Raw genomic sequence first — 20,101 nt, 5'->3', positions numbered from 1 at the left:
GAAGTGCAATGAAAGTTCACTTTATTGATTCATGTGATGATGGATTTGTTATATCAGGAGAGAATAAGCATAATTGGTCTGTTCTCTCCTCAGTTTTGCGGAATGAGAGATCTCAGTGAAACATACATTTGGGTTAAAGTGGGTTAAATAAGTTGGATGTTCAATTGATGTTTCCCTTGGCAAGTATATCCAGAGGCAAGGCCCAATTCATAAAATAATGGGCCAGCCATTCAGAATAAGGGCATTTCTTCAACCAGTAATTAGGAAATCCTTTGAATTCTCTGCTGAAAAGTGCTACAGAAACTAATTACTGAATATATTCAAAACAAGATCAATAGGTTTTAGATATTGACCTGAATTGAATTGATTTAAACAAAAATGAATTGAATTGAAAGATACAGCATGGAAACAGGCTCTTTGGAGAACTGAGTCCCCACTAACGATCAATCATCCATTCACACTTGTTCTATGTTGTCCCACGTTTGCATCCACTCCCTACAGACAAGGGGCGACTTACAGAGGCCAATTAACCTACAAAGTTGCATGTCATAAGGTCACAAGATCATAAGAGATAGGAGCCAAATTAGGCCATTCGGCCCTTTAAGTCTACATCGCCATTCAATCATGGCTGATCTATCTCTCCTTCCTAACCCCATTCTCCTGCCTTCTCCCCATAACTCCTGACATCCATACTAATCAAGAATCTATCTATCTCTGCCTTAAAAATATCCATTGACTTGGCCTCCACAGCCTTCTGTGGTAATGAATTCCACAGATTCACCAACCTATAGAAATTCCTAAGTGAATGACTAAAAATTTCCTCCTCATCTCCTTCCTAAAGGAAGTCCTTTAATTCTGAAGCCATGACCTCTTGTCCTAGACTCTCCCACTAGTGGAAACACGTCTGAACAACGTGGGAGGAACCCATTAATGGAATTAATACATGAAAATGGCACTGACGTAAAAAATCTTATTCAACAACAGAGCAGTACAGAGGCCGAATGGGCTAATTCTGCATCTTTTTCTTGTGCTTTATCTAAAAAGTTAATATTGTCTTTATTTAAGGATATTATTACTTCTTGATTAATTGGCTTGTCATTATGGTTCCTGGACTGGTGCCTTACTTTTACAATTACTTGCAAGTTTCAGTTAATGGAAACCAAATGTGTTTAAAAAGATGAATGAAATTTGGCAACAAAAGATTTTCCAGAAAAATAAACATTTTGGGATTTTTAATGCAAATTAATCCAATTTATTAATTAGCTAATGCAATCAGGTTGCACGAATCAAGTATCTTCATTGTAAAATAGAACCTTTAAAGTTCCTAGCATCAGAAAATAAATGTTGTACATTATTAGTCGATACCTCAAGTGAGCTAGCTGCACATCTCAAGCAAAGAGTGATAGGTCTTCTGGAAGTAATATTTCAGTTCTATTTGTGTAATCGAGGTGCCAGTATCTTTAAAGGTTACAGACATCCAACATTAGGTTGGATTGCATCTGTAAGATAATGAAATAAGTGTAGTACAAGGATAGTTGCCAAAAAGATAACTTTAAATAAACCATTAAGGTCAGAATAGGGATATAATCCAATCCATTTGATCAAATCAGTGTTCGGTTGTTATATTTAATAGTGGCCTAGATTCTTACCAGATATAGAATTTGAATTATAATAATTTGTTACCAGATTTAGTAAGTTTAGTTAGGTCATTAAATTGTCTTTCCTTTTGTTTATAAATGTATTTTTCAATTACTGCTACCAATATTGAGCACTTTATTCCATTCTGCCTTGAACATGGGCCAGGTTGAATAATTGAGTTCTTTCCTATTGCCATCAATGTTGCTTTGCGCTTAGCTGTAGAGGTTTCAAGGTATATAAATTTTGATTTGCTCCTTCATCTATTGCAAAAAGAAGGAGCGAGAGATTTCTTCCTTTACTGCTTGCAAAGGAATTGATAACATTTATCAAGGGAATTGGATTCAAATGTATAAACTTCCCACTTTGCTGACTTGAATATTGGATTATCATTATCATTTTTTTAAAATGTGAGAATTTGTGAAAAGGTAGCAGGCAAAAGAGTTACAAATATTGGTATTCCACTACATTTTGTAAATTCTGATTACTGCAGTGTAACATAAGTCACATTTTTTCAATTACAATAGTAATCTATTATTTAAATATTCCATGAGCTTAATTGAAGGAGTTTTGTTTAAAACATCTTTTCAAATACCATTTTGTTAACATTTCACTTCAGAGTGCCCGAGATAAACACACAATCTGACTTTGGATCCTTTAGAGGCTGTGTCGCAAGCTAAACAGGACCAGTGGATGAGATGGGAGAGTGTGGAAAAGCGGAAGATCAGCTGGAAGGACATGTGGGAGATGGAGGTGAGCAGGATAAGCTTCCTCATTTGGGCAACCTATGATGTCCTTCCTAGCCCAAAAAATCTCAACCAATGGCTGGGCGAAGATCCATCATGCCCCCTGTGTTCAACACCAACCACGCTTAAGCACATCCTCACTGGGTGTAAAGTAAGCCTCTACCAAGGACGGTACACCTGGAGACATAATCAAGTGCTCAAATGCTTGGCAGCAACTCTGGAAAGCAGGAGAACAACCAACAATGCCCTGCCGCCCAGAACAACCAACCCAGTTATGCCAATTGCCTTTGTTCGGGAGGGGGAACAAAAGCAACGGAAAATTCCACCAAGGACAATGTTTGGACAGCTGGAGGCAGCCCGGGACTGGCAGATGCTGGTGGATGTGGACCAACGGCTTACAGTTCCATCAGAGATAGCCATCACCAACTTGAGGCCTGATCTTGTCCTCTGGTCCAACTCTCAGCGCATGGTGAATTTTGTGTAGCTCACAGTCCCTTGGGAGGATGCTGTGCAGGAAGCCTTTGAAAGAAAGAAACTGCGCTACACAGAGCTTGCAGCGGAGGCAGAACAGCGGGGCTGGAGAGCAAAGATCTGCCCGGTAGAAGTTGGATGTCGAGAATTTGTGGCAACATCTACTGTAAGACTGATGAAAAACCTGGGGATCAGCGGACAAGCCCTACGCCAGGCTATCAAGGAAACATCACAGGTGGCAGAGCGGAGTAGCCAGTGGCTCTGGCTGAAGAGGAAATACCCCATCTGGTCTCCCAAATAAGCCGGATAGGCAGATGCAGAGGGGGGTGGTTCTGGGACGCCAGAATGCACTGCTGAGCCTACTGGAGATGTCGTGGGTCCAATCAGCGAAACGTCGATGAAAGTAGGTGCCCACTTGATAACCCCAATGACGTGTCTGCCTAGCCTTTCTCAACATCGGAGGAGTATAGGTGAGTGCATAAGCCTCCCATCACCACCGGGAGCAAGTTGACATTTGGCACTTTGGATTTTTAACATCTTGTCCTGTGTATTTGGAAACAGAGTCATTTGCTAAACTACAATGATACTATCAATTATGTCACTCCCACAAATCTAGACAATGTTAATTTCCTAACAGATGGATGTATCTAATACTCAGTGCAAAGTGGTTGAAATATTTATTTCAAATAAATGAAGTTTAAATTAACTGAGCAGTTTGAGCATTTAAGTTGGGGCAAATGTGCAAATTGTATATGATGTTCAACTATCAAGGCAGCCAATGTGTGGACATGATTCAGGCTTTTCCCAGCCCCTCCAGTTGAAAGGTCGCCAATGTGAAAATGTAACTCCTAACTCCCTCACAGGTACTACCTAAAATATTGAATAGTTTGAGACAGTCCGCTTTTGTTTCACATTTCTATCTTCCTTGGGATTTTACTAATGCCTACCCAATCTTTTTATATGTTCACAAAAGCAAGGGGTTTACACAGGAATCATATGTAACTCCTGTAATCATCTATCCACAGTACCCTAAGTGTATCATAAGTAAAATGCCCATATGTCACTCTTTACACTCTCACTAAGATATTTTGCACCTAACGTCATTGAGATTGGTTATCATGCAGTCTGCATCTCTTCATTAAACAATGTAATGCTGAAATGCTATTTCATTCAGGCTAAAATAATAAGGCAAATTTATAACAATTATTAAATATGTACAGCAAGAAAATGAACATATCAAAGTTCATAACAGAACAGGTATTAATACCAAACTTTATTTTATCCTGCTTCCAAAATAACAATGTGTTTTAACGATGTTGAGGCTATTTTCCGATACTTTGAAGTGGATCTAAATTCTCATGGGAGGCATGATATAACTTTCAAGGAAATTAATCTCACAGCAGTGATTTGGAAACAAATTGAGGAAATGATTGCTTCTCGGACTCGAAGAGTTGTCCTAAATACATCATAAGGAGTAATTTTATGCGGTTCCATTCACAGCATAAAAGGTCCATTGTGTTGAAATTATGGCAATGATATCTTGACATTTATTTTCCAATGAGTGTGTTGCCTCATTCCTTTGAAGAAAATCAAATTCTTTTTCAATAAACCCGGAGCTATAACATGTGACAATTGTTGGTCTCCCAGGGATTATCCAAGGCAATGTTCATTATCTTTCATGGAGTGTCTCCCAATACACTACCAATGAACATTTCATGCAAATCCATGATCCAACAAGGGACTGGCCAAAAGTTAATATACCAGAAGACATTGGGAATACACAATGCTTAGAACCACAAACAGTACAGAGGCCGAGAAACAGACTGTCAGCACTGACTGAGGGGTCTGGACAGAATGGATAATGGGAGGGGTTGAAGATTAGAAGTCTTTAAGGTGAAGTGAGTTGATAGTGACATGAGGAAAAATGCTTTAACAAGGCTGACACAGTGGTCTTCACACATGCTGCCTTACAGCACTTACAGTGCCAGAGACCCGGATTCGATCCTAACTATGGGTGCATGTCGGTAAGGAGTTTGTACGTTCTCTCCATGACCATGTGGGTTTTCTCTGAGATCATTGGTTTCCTGCCACACTCCAAAGACAAATAGGTTAGTAAATTAATTGGCTGTGTAAATTGTATCTCGTATGTGTAGGATAGTGTTAATGTTCAGGGATCGCTGGTCCGTGCGAACTCAGTGAGCCTGTATCTCTAAACTAAACTAAAAATAGTGTGAGCTTGGAATCTGGAATGCACTCCCTGCAGATGTGTCAGAAGTAGGTTCCAATGTGGCCTTTAAGTGTGGATTGAATAAATATACAGAGAGGGAAGGGTGGGATGAATAAAATAGAGAGTCATGGAGAGAGAGAGAGATCCCTGTGGAAGGCAGAATGGGATTGGGAAGGGAAGATTTGCCTAATGGTAGGATCAAGTTGCAGTGGGGCATAAATGAAGAAGGATAATGCAGGGATCCGGGGCATGAAAGGTGACACCAAAGGGACTGTATCCCTGTTCTGTCTGGGGTGGAGTGAGGTGAGAGTAGAAATCCAAGGAATAGGGTCATAGATTCATAGAGTGATACAGTGTGGAAACAGGCCCTTAGGCCCAACTTACCCACAGCGGCCAACATGTCCCAGCTACACTAGCCCCACCTGCCTGCACTTGGTCCATATCCCTCCAAACCTGCCCTATTAATGTATCTAACTAACTGTTTCTTAAACATTGGGATAGTCCCAACCTCAACTACCTCCTCTGTGAGCTTGTTCTATACACCCACCACCCTTTGTGCGAAAACGATACCCCTCAGATTCCCATTAAATCTTTTCCCCTTCACTTTGAACCTATGTCCTCTGGTCCTCAATTCCCCTACTCTGGGCAAAAGATTCTGTGCATCTACCTAATCTATTCCACTCATGATTTTATACACCTCTTTTACATCACCCCTCATCCTCTTGTGCTCCAAGGAATAGAGACCCAGCCTACTCAACCTCTCCCTATAGCTCAGACTATCTAGTCCTGGTAACATCCCCATAAATCTTCTCCAAACCCTTTCAAGCTTGACATATCTTTCCTATAACATGGTGCCCAGAACTGAACACAATATTCTAAATGGGGTCTCACCACCGTCTTATACAACTGCGACATGACCTCACAACTTCTATAATCAATACTCTGACTGATGAAGGCCAAAGTGACAAAAGCCTTTTTGACCGCCTTATCTACCTCCGCCTCGACCTTCAAGGAACCGTGCACCTGCACTTCTAGATCCCTCTGCTCTACAATACTCCCCAGAGGCCTACCATTTACTGTGTAGGTCCTGGCATTGTTCAGCATCCCAAAATGCAACACCTCACATTTCTCTGTATGGAGGAAATACAGAGAGGGCCCCATCAATCACAGGAGAAGGAAAGATATGTTTCTTGAAAATGGAATGGAAAGTCTCAACTTGAGATTAGATGCAGAACAAACAGAGAAGCTGAGAGAAAGGAATGTCATCCTTACAAAGAGTGTTTGAAAAGAGTGTTGAAGATCAATGCCTAAAACTGGGAAAAATAAATGTTATGGTACACTGAGTACCGTTGACCATTGATGGATGTATGCTCCTGAGATTTGACCTAGATCACTTACAATAGGAACTATTGTGGCGGTCCCTGGTGGTGAGCCACGCGTGGTGCGAACCCTCGACTCGGGGGGTGGGGTCATGGAACATGGAATGGGGAGGAGTGGCCGTTGGTAGTGGAGTTCCAGGAGGATTTTAACTGGCTGGGGGTTTGGGGAGCTGTATGGTGCTTGAGGAATAAAGAAAACTTCGCTTGACACGTGTCCCGCTTCATTGGCTTTGCTTGACACTCGTGTCCCACTTTAACTACTGGTAAGATATCAACAGCACCATCTCTACAAAATTATCTAAATATGTTGGCAGAGAAAGCAAACCAATTTGTCTCCCAGGCCATTAGAAACTAAATGGATCTAGAGCAAAGACGACACTGCCGTTGTTGGACGAATTACAGATGATTGTCAGAGTATAGAAGTGAGATCAGCCGATTGATCAAATGGTGCCAACACAACAACTTGGCTCTCAATATCAGTTTTGACCAATGAACAGATGGTGGACTTTGGAAAAGGAAGGATGAGGACCCACAATCCTGTTTATATCAACAGGACGATGGTGGAGAGAGTCAAAAACTTCAAATTCCTGGGCATGCATATTTCCAAAGATCTTTCCTGGACCCAGCACACTGATGTAATTATAGAGAAAACATATCGATGCATCTACTTCCGGAGATTACAGAGATTTGGTATGTCAGAGAGGATTCTCTTGAACTTCTACAGGTATACAGTAAAGAGCATATTGACTGGTTGCATCACGGCCTGGTTCGGCAACTTGAACGCTCAGGAGCGAAGAGACTGCAAAAAGTTGTGAACACTTCCCAGTCCATCACGGGCTCTGACCTCCTCACTATCGAAGGGATTTACTGGAGTTCCTTCCTCAAAAGGCAGCCAGCATAATCAGAGACCCACACCACCCTGGCCACACACTCATTTCACCCCTGCCATCGGGAGAAAGGTACAGGAGCCTGAAAACTGTAACGTCCAGGTTCAGGAACAGCTTCTTCCTTAAAGCCATTCGGCTATTAAACACAACAACCTCAAATAAGCTCTGAACTACATGGACTATTATTGTTATTATTGCACTACTAATGTTTGTTTTTTTTGTGTACCTATGCGTGTATGTGTATGTACATATATATATATATATATATATATATATATATATATATATATATATATATATATATATTTATTTATATATATATGTATTTGTGAGTATGTGTATATATACACACACTGAACTTTTTTCTCTCTCGTTATTATATTGTTTACAATGCATTATGTTTACATATTCTGTTGTGCTGCTGCAAGTAAGAATTTCTTGTTCTATCTGGGACATCTATATATATATATATGTATATACATGTGTATATATATATATCATCTTGTATATATATATATAAAAATATAGCCAATACGGTACAATGGTACACGATAGCGCGACAATTTTAGGGGCACCTTACTCACCATTCAACTGCGGTGTGCAGTATCACGTTTCATTCAAATTGTTGTGCTATCGTGTACCATTTTGGCTGTAATTCAGACACGTGCCCCATAAAATAAACATTGCTATTTTGATCTAGTACGTCTGTGATCAATAACGTCGTTAAGCGCGTGCTTCGTTGAACGATGACACCCGACATAAATGCTCAAATTTTCTTCAAGTTAAAGTTTGACCACTCAATAATATTAAAATTGTGTGTCTTTTTTTTCATCAACCGCTGTCACAACGTGAACCTAATGGGTCCACAGGTCGTCTAGTATGACAATAAAACACTCTTGACTTTTGACTCTTGACTCTTAAGTCAAGAGTCATACATTGGCAGTGGTGACACCTCCAGAGGGAGCTGTCCTTTCAGCCCAACTCATCCACACCAATCAGTAGGCACCTTTTGGAATGGAAATTCTTTGCGTGCATACCCAAGGTATGCAAATAGTGGCCATCTATGGCGCTGACAAAGTTACAAAGTGCACCAGCTCCTCCTTTTTTCTCCCCCCCCCCCCCCCCAGCAGTTCCCGCATGCCAGGTCCTCCATTGTCCATTGTTCTTCCCCCTCCCTCATAGCGGTCCAACCACGCTGGGTCCTCCATTGTTCTTCCCATCCCCCAATCACGGCAGTTCTGGTAGACCCGAAAGGCTTCACCACCGCCGCCGAGGCTTCACTGCTGTGAGGCCCCACCGCCGCCACCGAGGCCTCTTCATATGAATCTTTTTCATGTTAATTTAGAAATACTTTCACTCCATCCAGCTTTACCCACTTTCCCAGACACTCAACACTCTCTGGGTGAAGAAGATTCCACTCATATTCCCCCTAATGTTCTTTCCCCTTACCCTAATTTTATGTCCTCTAGTTTTATAAATTTCATTTATTACTTCCATAATTGTACAAATTCAGAGGGTTTAGGGTATATTGAAACGTAAGGAGCTGTAGAGTTTAGATATGGAGTTGAAGACTCTAAGGAATTGCCATTAATAATTGGTTATGGTATGGATGCAATCATAACATTATAATGCCATTAACTGCATAATTTCCCCTTACATTTGACTTCCCAATGTCCAACACTTCACAATTGCTTGGATTAAATTCACCTGCAATTTCTCCACCTTTATCTGTACCGGATCTATATATTTAGTTTACTTTAAAGATGCAGCATGGTACAAGGCCCTTTGGCCCATCGAGCTCATGGCGACCGGCGTTCACACTAGTTTTACATAATTCCACTTTTTCAATGACTCCCTACGTAGAAGAGGCAATTTACAGAGGTCAATTAATCTACAAACCCACACTACTTTGGGATGTATGAGGAAACTATATATATATATGGCATTGGGGGTTTGCAATGACTACACAGACACTCGCAGTAGGGTGAACTCAATGCAATATGGTTTCTTTATAGTGACAAGTAAGTCTAGGTCAATGTGGGGTAGATGTCCCTTGTCATTAGTATGCATGTGATGAGGCCCTGGTGATCTCAGGCTTGTTCCAGCAGATCTCCCTTGCCTTGCCTCGAGAGGAGGTGCTGGAGGTCTCAAGCTTGTCCAGGCAGCTCAGCTTTGGGCTTGAAGTGGAGGCTGTGGGTGTCTCAGACTTATCCTAGCAGGCTCTGTCTTTGCTTCTGTGTGTGGGCACAGTCCCTCGTTGTGTGTGGGCATGTAAGAGGCACTGGTGGTATCGGGCCTGCCTCGGCCACTCAGTCTTAGCCTCAGTGGAGATACTGGCTGTCTGAAGCTTGTCCCGGCAGTTCAGTTTTGACCACAAAATGGCGGCACTGGTGGTCTTGGGTTTGTCCCTGTGATCTAGTCTTCCTCCAGACCTGCAACAAGGGGAAAACAGCTAGCATGGAGGCTCCCCCATTTTCCATTCCCTCTCCATTCCCTTTCCCTTCTGTCTCCCTTCCCTCTCCCTTTCCCCTCCCTTCCCTCTCCCTCCCCCCTCCCTCCCCCTCCCCTCCATCTCCCTTCCTTCCCTCTCCTTTCCATTCCCTCTCCCTTCCCTCTCCCCTCTCCCTTCCCCCCTCTGGCTGGAATGTCTGGGTTTACACGGAGTTGGCTGTCGAGGTTCAGGTGGGCCAATCCAATATCCTCTCTTGCCTCTCTCAATAACCCGGGATCTGGGCTTGCATTTTACTGCAGTTGAATAGACTCTGCTGACTTGGTCAGTTAGCCCAACGGATCCTATGGGCAACCTTGATCAACCAGACATGGGAGAATGTGTGTATAATCAAATGAAGGCATGGCTATTGCTACCTATAAGGCATTTTTATTGTCATGTTGGGTATAATTATTGCCATCTTTGTTAAAATATTGAATACCTTATTGTTAAGTTTATTAAGATAGTGTTTAATCGTTGTTAGTTCTTGTTATAAAACTAAGCACAGTTATTACTATTTTTCTTGTTATCAATGTCTTTGTACAATTAACTTATGTTTTATTCACAGTGAGCAAACTCCCTCTTTGATTGAATTGTTCCCTTCATTATCCTTGAGCTAACCAAGACAAAGGAATGTCTAGTTAAAGCTTTCATATCCTTCTTATGTTAAGTACATAGAATTATTTGCAACACACCAATTGTGTCTTGACTTAGGTTTTGTGCAAATTGAACATTATTCTCTTGCCTTTAAATCAACAGTACTATATATTGAAAGCAAAATCCCATTGACAATGACAGTCTTTTATTTTCATCTGAACTACAAATTTTAACCTCCTATTTATTAGTATTCCAAATTTCCATTCCAAGGACTGAGCACCTAATATTACCCCACACCACTGTAGTATCAATAAAGCAGTGCATAATCAGATTAGTTTTTATATTGAGAATCACTGTGCAGTTCAATGTAAAAAATCCATAGGAACTATTCAAGCAACAAAAGTAAATGTGTCACAATATACTGGCCAATAATATTCCAAAGGAGATTAATTGTGCATTTATCAATGTACTGTGTTCATCATACATATCATATTTGTTTGTGGAAACGAATACCAGAAAGAGTGTAAAATTGTCCATTGGTTTGCTATTACTATTCTGTGCTAGTAAGAAAGATAACATTTAGACCGTCCGTCTATTTTCAATCCACATAGAGGAGGAGTATGTGTCTCCAATCATTGAGACATGAATCATTGCAAATCCCCATGTATTATTTCATGTGCAATTTCCTTTCAATATTTGGCCATTTGTAAAATGCTCTCAAGACATATGAGCTGGAGAAATGGCACAGGAGTATATCATCTGCCTCTCACATTACTCTATTATTCAACAAAATAACAGCTGACCATTTACCTCAGCAGCGATTCCCCTGTTGGCCCGTATCCCTTAATTCATTTAATATTTTTAAAAATCCATTAATATCAGTCTTGAATATACCCAGAGACAGCCCTTTCAGCAGAACATACCAAAGAATTGTTACCTTACGAATGGAGAATTTTTTTCTCATTTCTGTTCTGAATGGACAATGATTTATTTTGAGACTGTGATCCTTGTTTCCAGATTTCCCAGCATGAGGAAACATCATTCCCACTTCTAGCCTGTCAAGGCCCTACATAAACATTTTATATATTTCAATGCGATCATAGATAATTGTTCTAAACTAGTGCAAGTATAAACCAGGTCTGTTTAATCTGGTTTTGGAGGATAATCCTACCAGCCCTGGATTAAATTTTGAGGATCTTTTTATCATGAATATATTTTCCCTAGCTAGAGATACCAACCTTCTAGCCATACTTTAAAAATATATATCTTTATTGAGCCAACAAAAAATGGGTACAGATTATGTTGCCATATCCAAGCTCATTTTTTCCAAATGTACATATCAAAAAAGAACATTTGAGTATTATACAAACAATATGTACTCAAATCCTCATGAAATAAAACTAACACATCATTTGCCTTGCCAATTGCTTGTTGTTTCTGCATAATAACTTTCAGTAATTTCTATAAAATTGCACTGACATCTTTCTATTTTGTGCTATTTAACAAATACTCTGCTGTCTACCAAAATGAATGCTTGATATTATTCCTCATTATGTTCCATTCACCCTGACATTGTCCATTCACTTAGTCTATTGAGTTCTTCTGCATCCTATTCACAATTTATAGATCCCACTCAGCTAAAATCTGAGGTCTGAAGAAGGGTCTCAACCCGAAACGTCACCCATTCCTTCTCTCCAGAGATGCTGCCTGTCCCGCTGAGTTACTCCAAATTTTCTGTCCATCTTCGGTTTAAACCAGCATTTGCAGTTCCTTCCTACACAGCTAAAATCTCTGACAGATTCGATATATGCCTTCTTCCAGATCACTGATATAGATGGCTAACAATGACCTCTGTGGGAGCCCACTAACCATAGTCTTCCATATGAATGTTTAAACATAGTAAATAGGAGCAGGAGTAGACCACTTGGCTCTGCTGGCTTGCTCCAACATACTATATGTTTATGGGTGATCACCCATCCATTCAAAGAGCGTTGCTGTCCTAAAACGTCACCTATTCAATAGACAATAGACAATAGACAATAGGTGCAGGAGTAGGCCATTCAGCCCTTCGAGCCAGCACCGCCATTCAATGCGATCATGGCTGATCACTCTCAATCAGTACCCCGTTCTCTAGAGATGCTGCCTGACCTTCTGAGTCACTCCAGCACTTTGTGTCCTGTTTTGTAAACCAGCTCATGCAGTTCCTTGTGTCCATTCACTTTAATACCATGCTCTTACCTTATTCTCATATCCTTGGATCATTTTTGTCACCAGGAAATGTATCTGCTTCATTCTTGAATATAGTTTAAAGAGGTGCCTTCAATACCTTCTGTTGTGGAGAATTCAGCAGTATGGCGACCCATTGAAAGGAGAAACATCTCCTGATATGAGTCCACATGGCTTTGTGTGAGGAAAATCCAGCTTCCTAAATTGACCGAGTTTTTGAGGATGCAACTAAAAAGATTGATGAAGATGATGATAGATGTCGTCGACATGAACTTTAGTAAAGTATTTGACAAGGTCGCACATGTTAGGTTAGTACAGAAGGTTAACACACATGGGATCCAAGAGGTGCTGGCTCATTGATCAAATATTGGCTTGGTTATTTAGAGTCAAAGGCTAGTGATGGAAGGATGCTTTATTGATTGAAAGTTTGTAACCAGTGGTGAACTGTGGGGATTATTTTTGTGAACCATATTAATAAATGTGTATGTAGGAGGTATGATTATTAAATTTGTGGATGATATAAAGTGTGCAGAGTGAGGAAGGTTGTCTGCAACAAAATAAAGATCATATACAAGGTTGAACAGAGCTTTGATAGATGACCTTTAAACACAGCATGTGTGAGGTGATGCATTTTGTGAAGTCAAGTAGGGATAAATATATACAGTAAATGGTAGGAGATTAAGGAATATAGATAAACAGAGGAATCTCTGAATTCAAGCCCATAGTTTGCTGAAAGTAACAACAAATGTCAATAGCATGTAAAGAAGACATGGTAACTTGTCTTCAAATAGTCAAAGTATCTATATACTAAAACTCTCGGAAAATCCAGCCTCTAGAAAAATGAGGGGGGGGGGAGAGGGGAGGGGGAGAGGGGAGGGGGAGAGGGGAGGGGGAGAGGGGAGTGGGGGAGGAGAGGGTGCTGCACCAATGCAGGAGAGGTTTGGGCCCAACGGGTCCACTTGGTCTAGTAGAATATTTAAAGTTGGGATGTTATGTTACAAAATACTGGTGAGACAGCACTTGGAATCTTATGTGCAGTTTGATCATCACTTTGTGCGAAGGTTGGAATTTTACTGGAAAGGAGATTCACCAGAATGCTCTGGTATTGTTTGATGTTAGTCCTGGGGAGAGATTGGATAGCATGTGCTTGTTTTCCCTGGAACACTGATGGCTGAGGATCACTCTGAGAGAGGTATGTAAAATTCTAAGAGTCATAGATAGGATAGATATTCAGAATTTTTTTCCTGGTAGGCATTTAAAAAATAAGAGGATATTGGTTTGAGGTGAAAGGAAAGAGTTTTAAAATGGCTTTGAGAACACAAGAACACAGTAGCACAAGAAAATAGGAGCAGGAGTAGACTATCAAGTTGCTCACACCATTTAACATGTTCATGGTTGGAAAAAGTGCTGGAATAACTCAACAGATCAGACAGCATCTGTGGCGGGAATGGATACACACCATTATGGGTAGTTTCAATTGAAGAAGGGTCCCGACCAGAAATGTCATCTGGCCATTCCCTCCATAGGTGCTGCCTAGCCCTCTGAGTTCCTCCAGAACTTTGTTCTTTGCTCACGATTCAACATTTTCTTGTGTCTTCATTGCCTATTCTTTCATTGGATCCTCAACATATTCATCTGGAAAACCATATATTATGTACCCCTTATGTACCGATGGATTCATCCACCATAACCAGTTGCCCAGTCTATATGTAGATATAAGTCACTCATGATTATTGCACTTCTATTTCCATGGATTATACTTTGCCTAACAAACTCCCACTGCTGATTGGTGTCCTACAGACAACTCCCATCAATATTTTCTTCTGCGTGCTGTTTCTTTGCTCCACTTAAACTCATTTTACATCTTCATTTTCCAACCTAAAATCATTTCTCTTTACTCCCTTGTTTTCTGGGCTCTCCTTCCTCCATTTCATTTTGCATGTTTCTTCTAGAAGTGGAATAGTCAGGAATATTTAATTCCCAACCATGCACGTTTTGCCACCATGCCTCTGTTATGGTTATGATATCATCTCCACATCTGTGCTATTAATTTGTCAATCTTGTTATGAAAGCAATATGTGAAACTGAAAAATATACCTCTTCTCATTTTGGTGGAATCCAGCTTTAATTTTCACAGTCGATATTCAACCATGCAACTAATCTTCTTAATGCGCAATAGGTTTCTACGTGACTACAATTCCAGGCACATTGGGCTGCCTATTTATATCTAACACACATTGTGAAACTGCAAGTAAATCAGCTCTGAAGAAGACCTACACCTGTGGTATTTAAAGCGATCAATAATTAATCGCAAGTTTGTCAGGATATGATTTGTAGCAGGTCAAGAGAATCACAGAGATCTTCCCATCACCAACCCCTTTCTGCCTTTCACAGAGACCGTCCTGCAAACAACTCCTTGGTTCATTCATAGCTTCCCATTCATAACAACTCCCCCTCCAGGTACTATCTCTGCAGCCGCAGGAGATGTACACCTGTCCTCACTCACTTCCATGTATCATATCATATCATATCATATATATACAGCCGGAAACAGGCCTTTTCGGCCCACCAAGTCCGTGCCGCCCAACGATCCCCGTACATTAACACTATCCTACACCCACTAGGGACAATTTTTACATTAACCCAGCCAATTAACCTACATACCTGTACGTGTTTGGAGTGTGGGAGGAAACCGAAAATCTCGGAGAAAACCCACGCAGGTCACGGGGAGGACGTACAAACTCCTTACAGTGCAGCACCCGTAGTCAGGATCGAACCTGAGGGATCCTAGCAGTCCTTCCAGGTGAGACAGATGTTCACATGCACATCCTCTAACCTCATATACTGCATTTGGTGCTCCCGATGTGGCTGCCTTTTTGTCGGCAAGGCCAAGCATAGACTCAGCGATCATTTCACCAAACTCTTGCGTTCAGTCCATCAAGGTTGCTGGATCACCCAGTTGCTAACCATGTTAACTCCCCTTCCCATCTCCATACTGACCTTTCTGGACTGAGCCTCCTCCATTGCCAGAGTGAGGGCACACACAAACTGGAGGAACAGCACCTCATATTTCACTTGCATAACTTACAACCTAGTGGAATGCACATTGAAGTTTCAAAGTTATGTAACTAGGGTTGTATAATGGTGCAGCGGTAGCATTTCTGCCTCACAGCACCAGTGTAGCTCAGTTCGGAGTGTGTCTGTTCTCCCTGTGACCAGGTGGGTTTTTTCTGGTGCTCCGGTTTCATCGCACATCCCAAAGACGTATGGGTTTGTAGGTTGATTGGCTTCTGTAAATTTTCCCTAGTGTGTAGGATAGAACTAGTGTATAGTCATTGGTGATCGTGGACTCGGTGGGCCAAAGAGTCTGTTTCCACACTGTATCTCTGAAGTAAACTAAACTAAACTAACCTACAAACAATCACCTCTTTTTTTCCCCTGTGCCTCACCTGCATTTGCACCCATTTCTCCCCTTCCCCTTTCCCTTCCACCTATATTCCTTCCTCTGGTTTATAGTTCACACCTCTTCGATCCTTATTTCACACCTTTTTTTTTCATTGTCCACTATCTGCATATTAACAAACCTCACTCACCTTTATCCACCTATCACTTGGCAGACTTTGTCCTGCCCTGCCTCTCTTCCAGTTGTCTCCCCCTCACCCCTCCTCCCCCACATCACAATCAGCCTGAAGAAAGGTCCCATCCCAAAATGTCACCTATCCATGTTCTCCTGAGATGCTGCTTGACCTGCTGAGTTACTTCAGCACTTTGTGACTTTTTAAAAATGCAAGTGTACGTTTTTGTTCCCATTGCACTTAATGGCAGGAAATAAATTGTATCAGGGAGGAAATTCCTCAAAGATAGGCATCTTGTTCGATTCAACCTCTCCAACTATCGTAACTGCACATTCACACTACACCACACATTGTAATTGCAAGATGTCGCAGGGATGCTAGGGCATCTAAGGAGGGCAGATGTCCAGCCTGAAAGGCACATTAGTCAACTGCTGGCTCATTTCCTTTAATGTCCCTTTTATTTTACTGAAACCATCCTTTCATTTCCAAATATTTTGTTAGTTCCAAATTCTTAAACTGCCATGGTGATATTTATTTCCATGTGCCATATTAATCCAGTCCAGATCTCTTGCTTCCTGGTGCAATAACAGAAGCATTATACTGCTGTACCCAGTTACAATTCTGCTCATGAGTGCAGCTGCACAATGAATTTAATGTGGGTCTTTTATTTTCTAATAAGAGGTTTAGGTGCCATTTGGATGAAGCTTCAATGATCTACAGTTAAAAATGCTGAAGAAAAATAAACCAATTGTCAATTCTGTAAACATCTAGGGGAAGACAACAATCCTCTCTGACCCTCTCAAACGTGATGAAACTACTCAGGCAGAAAGTAGCAATCAAAAAAAAAAATATCTATGATAATGATATTTTAACATTTCTCAGGAAGCTAACAAGCTAATGACTGTACACATATCTGGAGGTTTATTTATGTGCGCTGTTGAAAATTTCTCACACAAAGCTCCACAAAATGTTTTCCAGAAGTTATTTTGTTGACCTTGTCGTAGAAAACCTTTGTTGACTGAGTAATGGAGAAACTGTTTGATCTGGCTGGGAGACTTTTAGCATGCTCTGGGTAAGCTGCATGATGATACCTTAGGGATCACATAACAAACTTGGGTCAGATCACTGTGAGCAGCTTCAGTGCAATTCAGAGTATTGTATTTTAAGCAAGGAAATTACTGGAGTGTAACAGCAATTAATTGTTTATTTCTAAATAATCAACGTGGGCAAGTTGGGTGGAAGGGCCTGTTTCCACACCAGATGATTCTATAACTCTAAAACACAAATTGGTAAGTGCATAGTATTTAACTAGCAGCTAATCACATCTTTAGGACATTCCAAAGCACTTTATAGCCACTTAATTACTTACTATTCCCATGAAGACCGGGATGCAAGATATTAGGTGGTGCAGCTGGTAGAGCTGCTGCCTCGGAACTCCAGTGACCTGGACCCAATCCTGACTTCCTGCTGACAACTCCAGAGATCTGGAAAGTATACGCTTAATGCCAAGATCCTTAGTAGCATTGATATACAGAGGGATATTAGGGTCCAAGTCCATAGCTCCCTGGAAGTGGCAACACGTAGATAGAATGGTAAGGATGGTACGCTTGCTTTCAACAGTCAGGCGTTGAGGAAAAGAGTCAAGAAGTCATGTTGCAGGTTTATAAACTTTTGTATAAGCTGCATTTCTTGTCGCCCATTACAGGAAGGATGTGGAGGCTTTGTAAAGGCTGCAATCACGTTTTACCATAATGCTGCCTGGATTAGTGGTTATTCGCTATAAGAAGAGATTGGACAAACTTGGATTGTTTTTTTCTGGGGTGTCAGAGGTTGAGCACATATTTCAGTTATTTTTTTCCCTCCCATCTACCATCCCTTATGCTGCAACACATCATATATTTCTGCAGTGACAAATCTTTGGTACAGTATTTGCGATCACTCTTTTCCAACAAGGCTTGCGCCTTGATTTCTTTTTGTCTAAAATAGATGTAGTTCATAGATCATTTTCAGATCTGTCTTTAAATTTCTCCACAGTTCTGTGTCATTTGAAGGTACCTTTAAGCCCATCCCTAAATTTCTTCAGCAGCCTAAAGCAATTCAGCTCAGGCACTGGATTTGCCCTTAGGGACAATTCTGAACTGCAACAGATGCTATAGCTGGTGCACCATGAACTTTTCAAAGCTGCCTTCCCTTTATGTAGCAGTGTGCAACAGCAGGCCTGACAGACAATGTCCTAATGTTATTTTGTCACTGAGCCTGGCAGAGCATCTCACAAGCGAGAGAAGATGATAGGTCATACTTGTACATCATTGCTGAGCTGCAAAGGAGGCGGTTTGGGAGCAGGTCGCTTGTGTGGCCTTTCAAATGGATCATGGTTCAAGGCATGAAAAAACTGTGTGCAGCAGGAAAAATAGGTTCAAAAGGTACAAGTGCTTTAAAACAGCATTGATTTAATTTTGTAAGGTGGAAGCTCAGTTCCCTCAGCACCTCAGTGAGGCAGTGAAGCAAATACATTAACACAAGAGTAGATAGAAAGGACTGTAATGTTCCGATGTAATATTTTAGCTTATGTTGGTATAAACATTGCTGAGATTGCAACAGTGCCAGCTTATATTTGATCTTTTATGCGTCACTTTACAGAGTAGCACGGTGTGCACAAATGGAAATTAAATATGATGAATATTGCAGTCAGCACCATATAGTTCCTCCCAAAAAATCAACAAAGTTAACAAACTGTCAGTTATTTTTCTCCTCTCTCTTTCTCTCTCCCTCTCTCTGCCTCTCTCCCCCTCTCTCCCCCTTTCTCCCCCTCACTCCAACTCTCTCTCTCCCTCCCCCTCGCTCCCTCTCTCTCTCTCGTCTTTCCAGGTGAGAAAAAAACACATACACCTTCTCCAACCTCATCTACTGCATCCACTGTTCTAGGTGTCAACTTCTCTACATCGGCGAGACCAAATGCAGGCTCAGCGATCGTTTCGCAGAATACCTCCGCTCAGTCCGTCTTAACGTACCTGATCTCCCAGTGGCTCAGCATTTCAACTCCCCCTCGCATTCCCAATCTGACCTTTCTGTCCTGGGCCTCCTCCATTGTCAGAGTGAGGCCCAGTGCAAATTGGAGGAATAGCATCTCATATTCCGCTTGGGTAGTTTACACCCCAGCGGTATGAACATTGACTTCTCTAACTTCAGATAGTCGCTGCTAACTTCAGATAGTCTCTATCCCCTTCCCCTTCCCTGTTCTCCCACTGGTCTTCCTGTCTCTGACTACATTCTATCCTTGTCCCACCCCCTCCCCTAACATCAGTCTGAAGAAGGGTCTCGACCCGAAACGTAACCCATTCCTTCTCTCCCGAGATGCTGCCTGACCCGCTGAGTTACTCCAGCATTTTGTGTCTACCTGGGATTTTAACCAGCATCTGCAGTTTTTTTTCCTATCCATATCATTGACTGCATCAATACTTCTCACTGACCCGAGAAAGCAGCCAACATGATCAAAGACCTGTGCAACCCCAGTCATTTCTTCTTCTCCCCGCTCCCATCAGGCAGAAAATACAGAAGCTTGAAAGCATGCACAACCAGACTTAGGAATAGCTTCATTCCCTCTCTTATCAGGCTTCTGAATAGTCTTTCCATTTGCTAGTCTCTGGACCAATTGTGCGAGAATGCTGAGAACTACTGTATACTCTGCACTCTGTATCTTTTCCTTCCCTCTATTGATTATACTTAAGTTTGGCTTGATTGAATTTATGTATAGTATTATCTGAATTGATTTGATAGCATTCAAAACAAAGCTTTTCACTTTACCTTGATACATGGGACAATAATAAAACTAAACCCAAACCTAACTTCCAGCTCATGAATTTCTAGTTT

This window comes from Rhinoraja longicauda, chromosome 15, assembly GCF_053455715.1.
Source record: "Rhinoraja longicauda isolate Sanriku21f chromosome 15, sRhiLon1.1, whole genome shotgun sequence".
In the NCBI taxonomy this organism is placed as follows: domain Eukaryota; kingdom Metazoa; phylum Chordata; class Chondrichthyes; order Rajiformes; family Arhynchobatidae; genus Rhinoraja; species Rhinoraja longicauda.
This window is presented reverse-complemented; position numbering follows the sequence as displayed.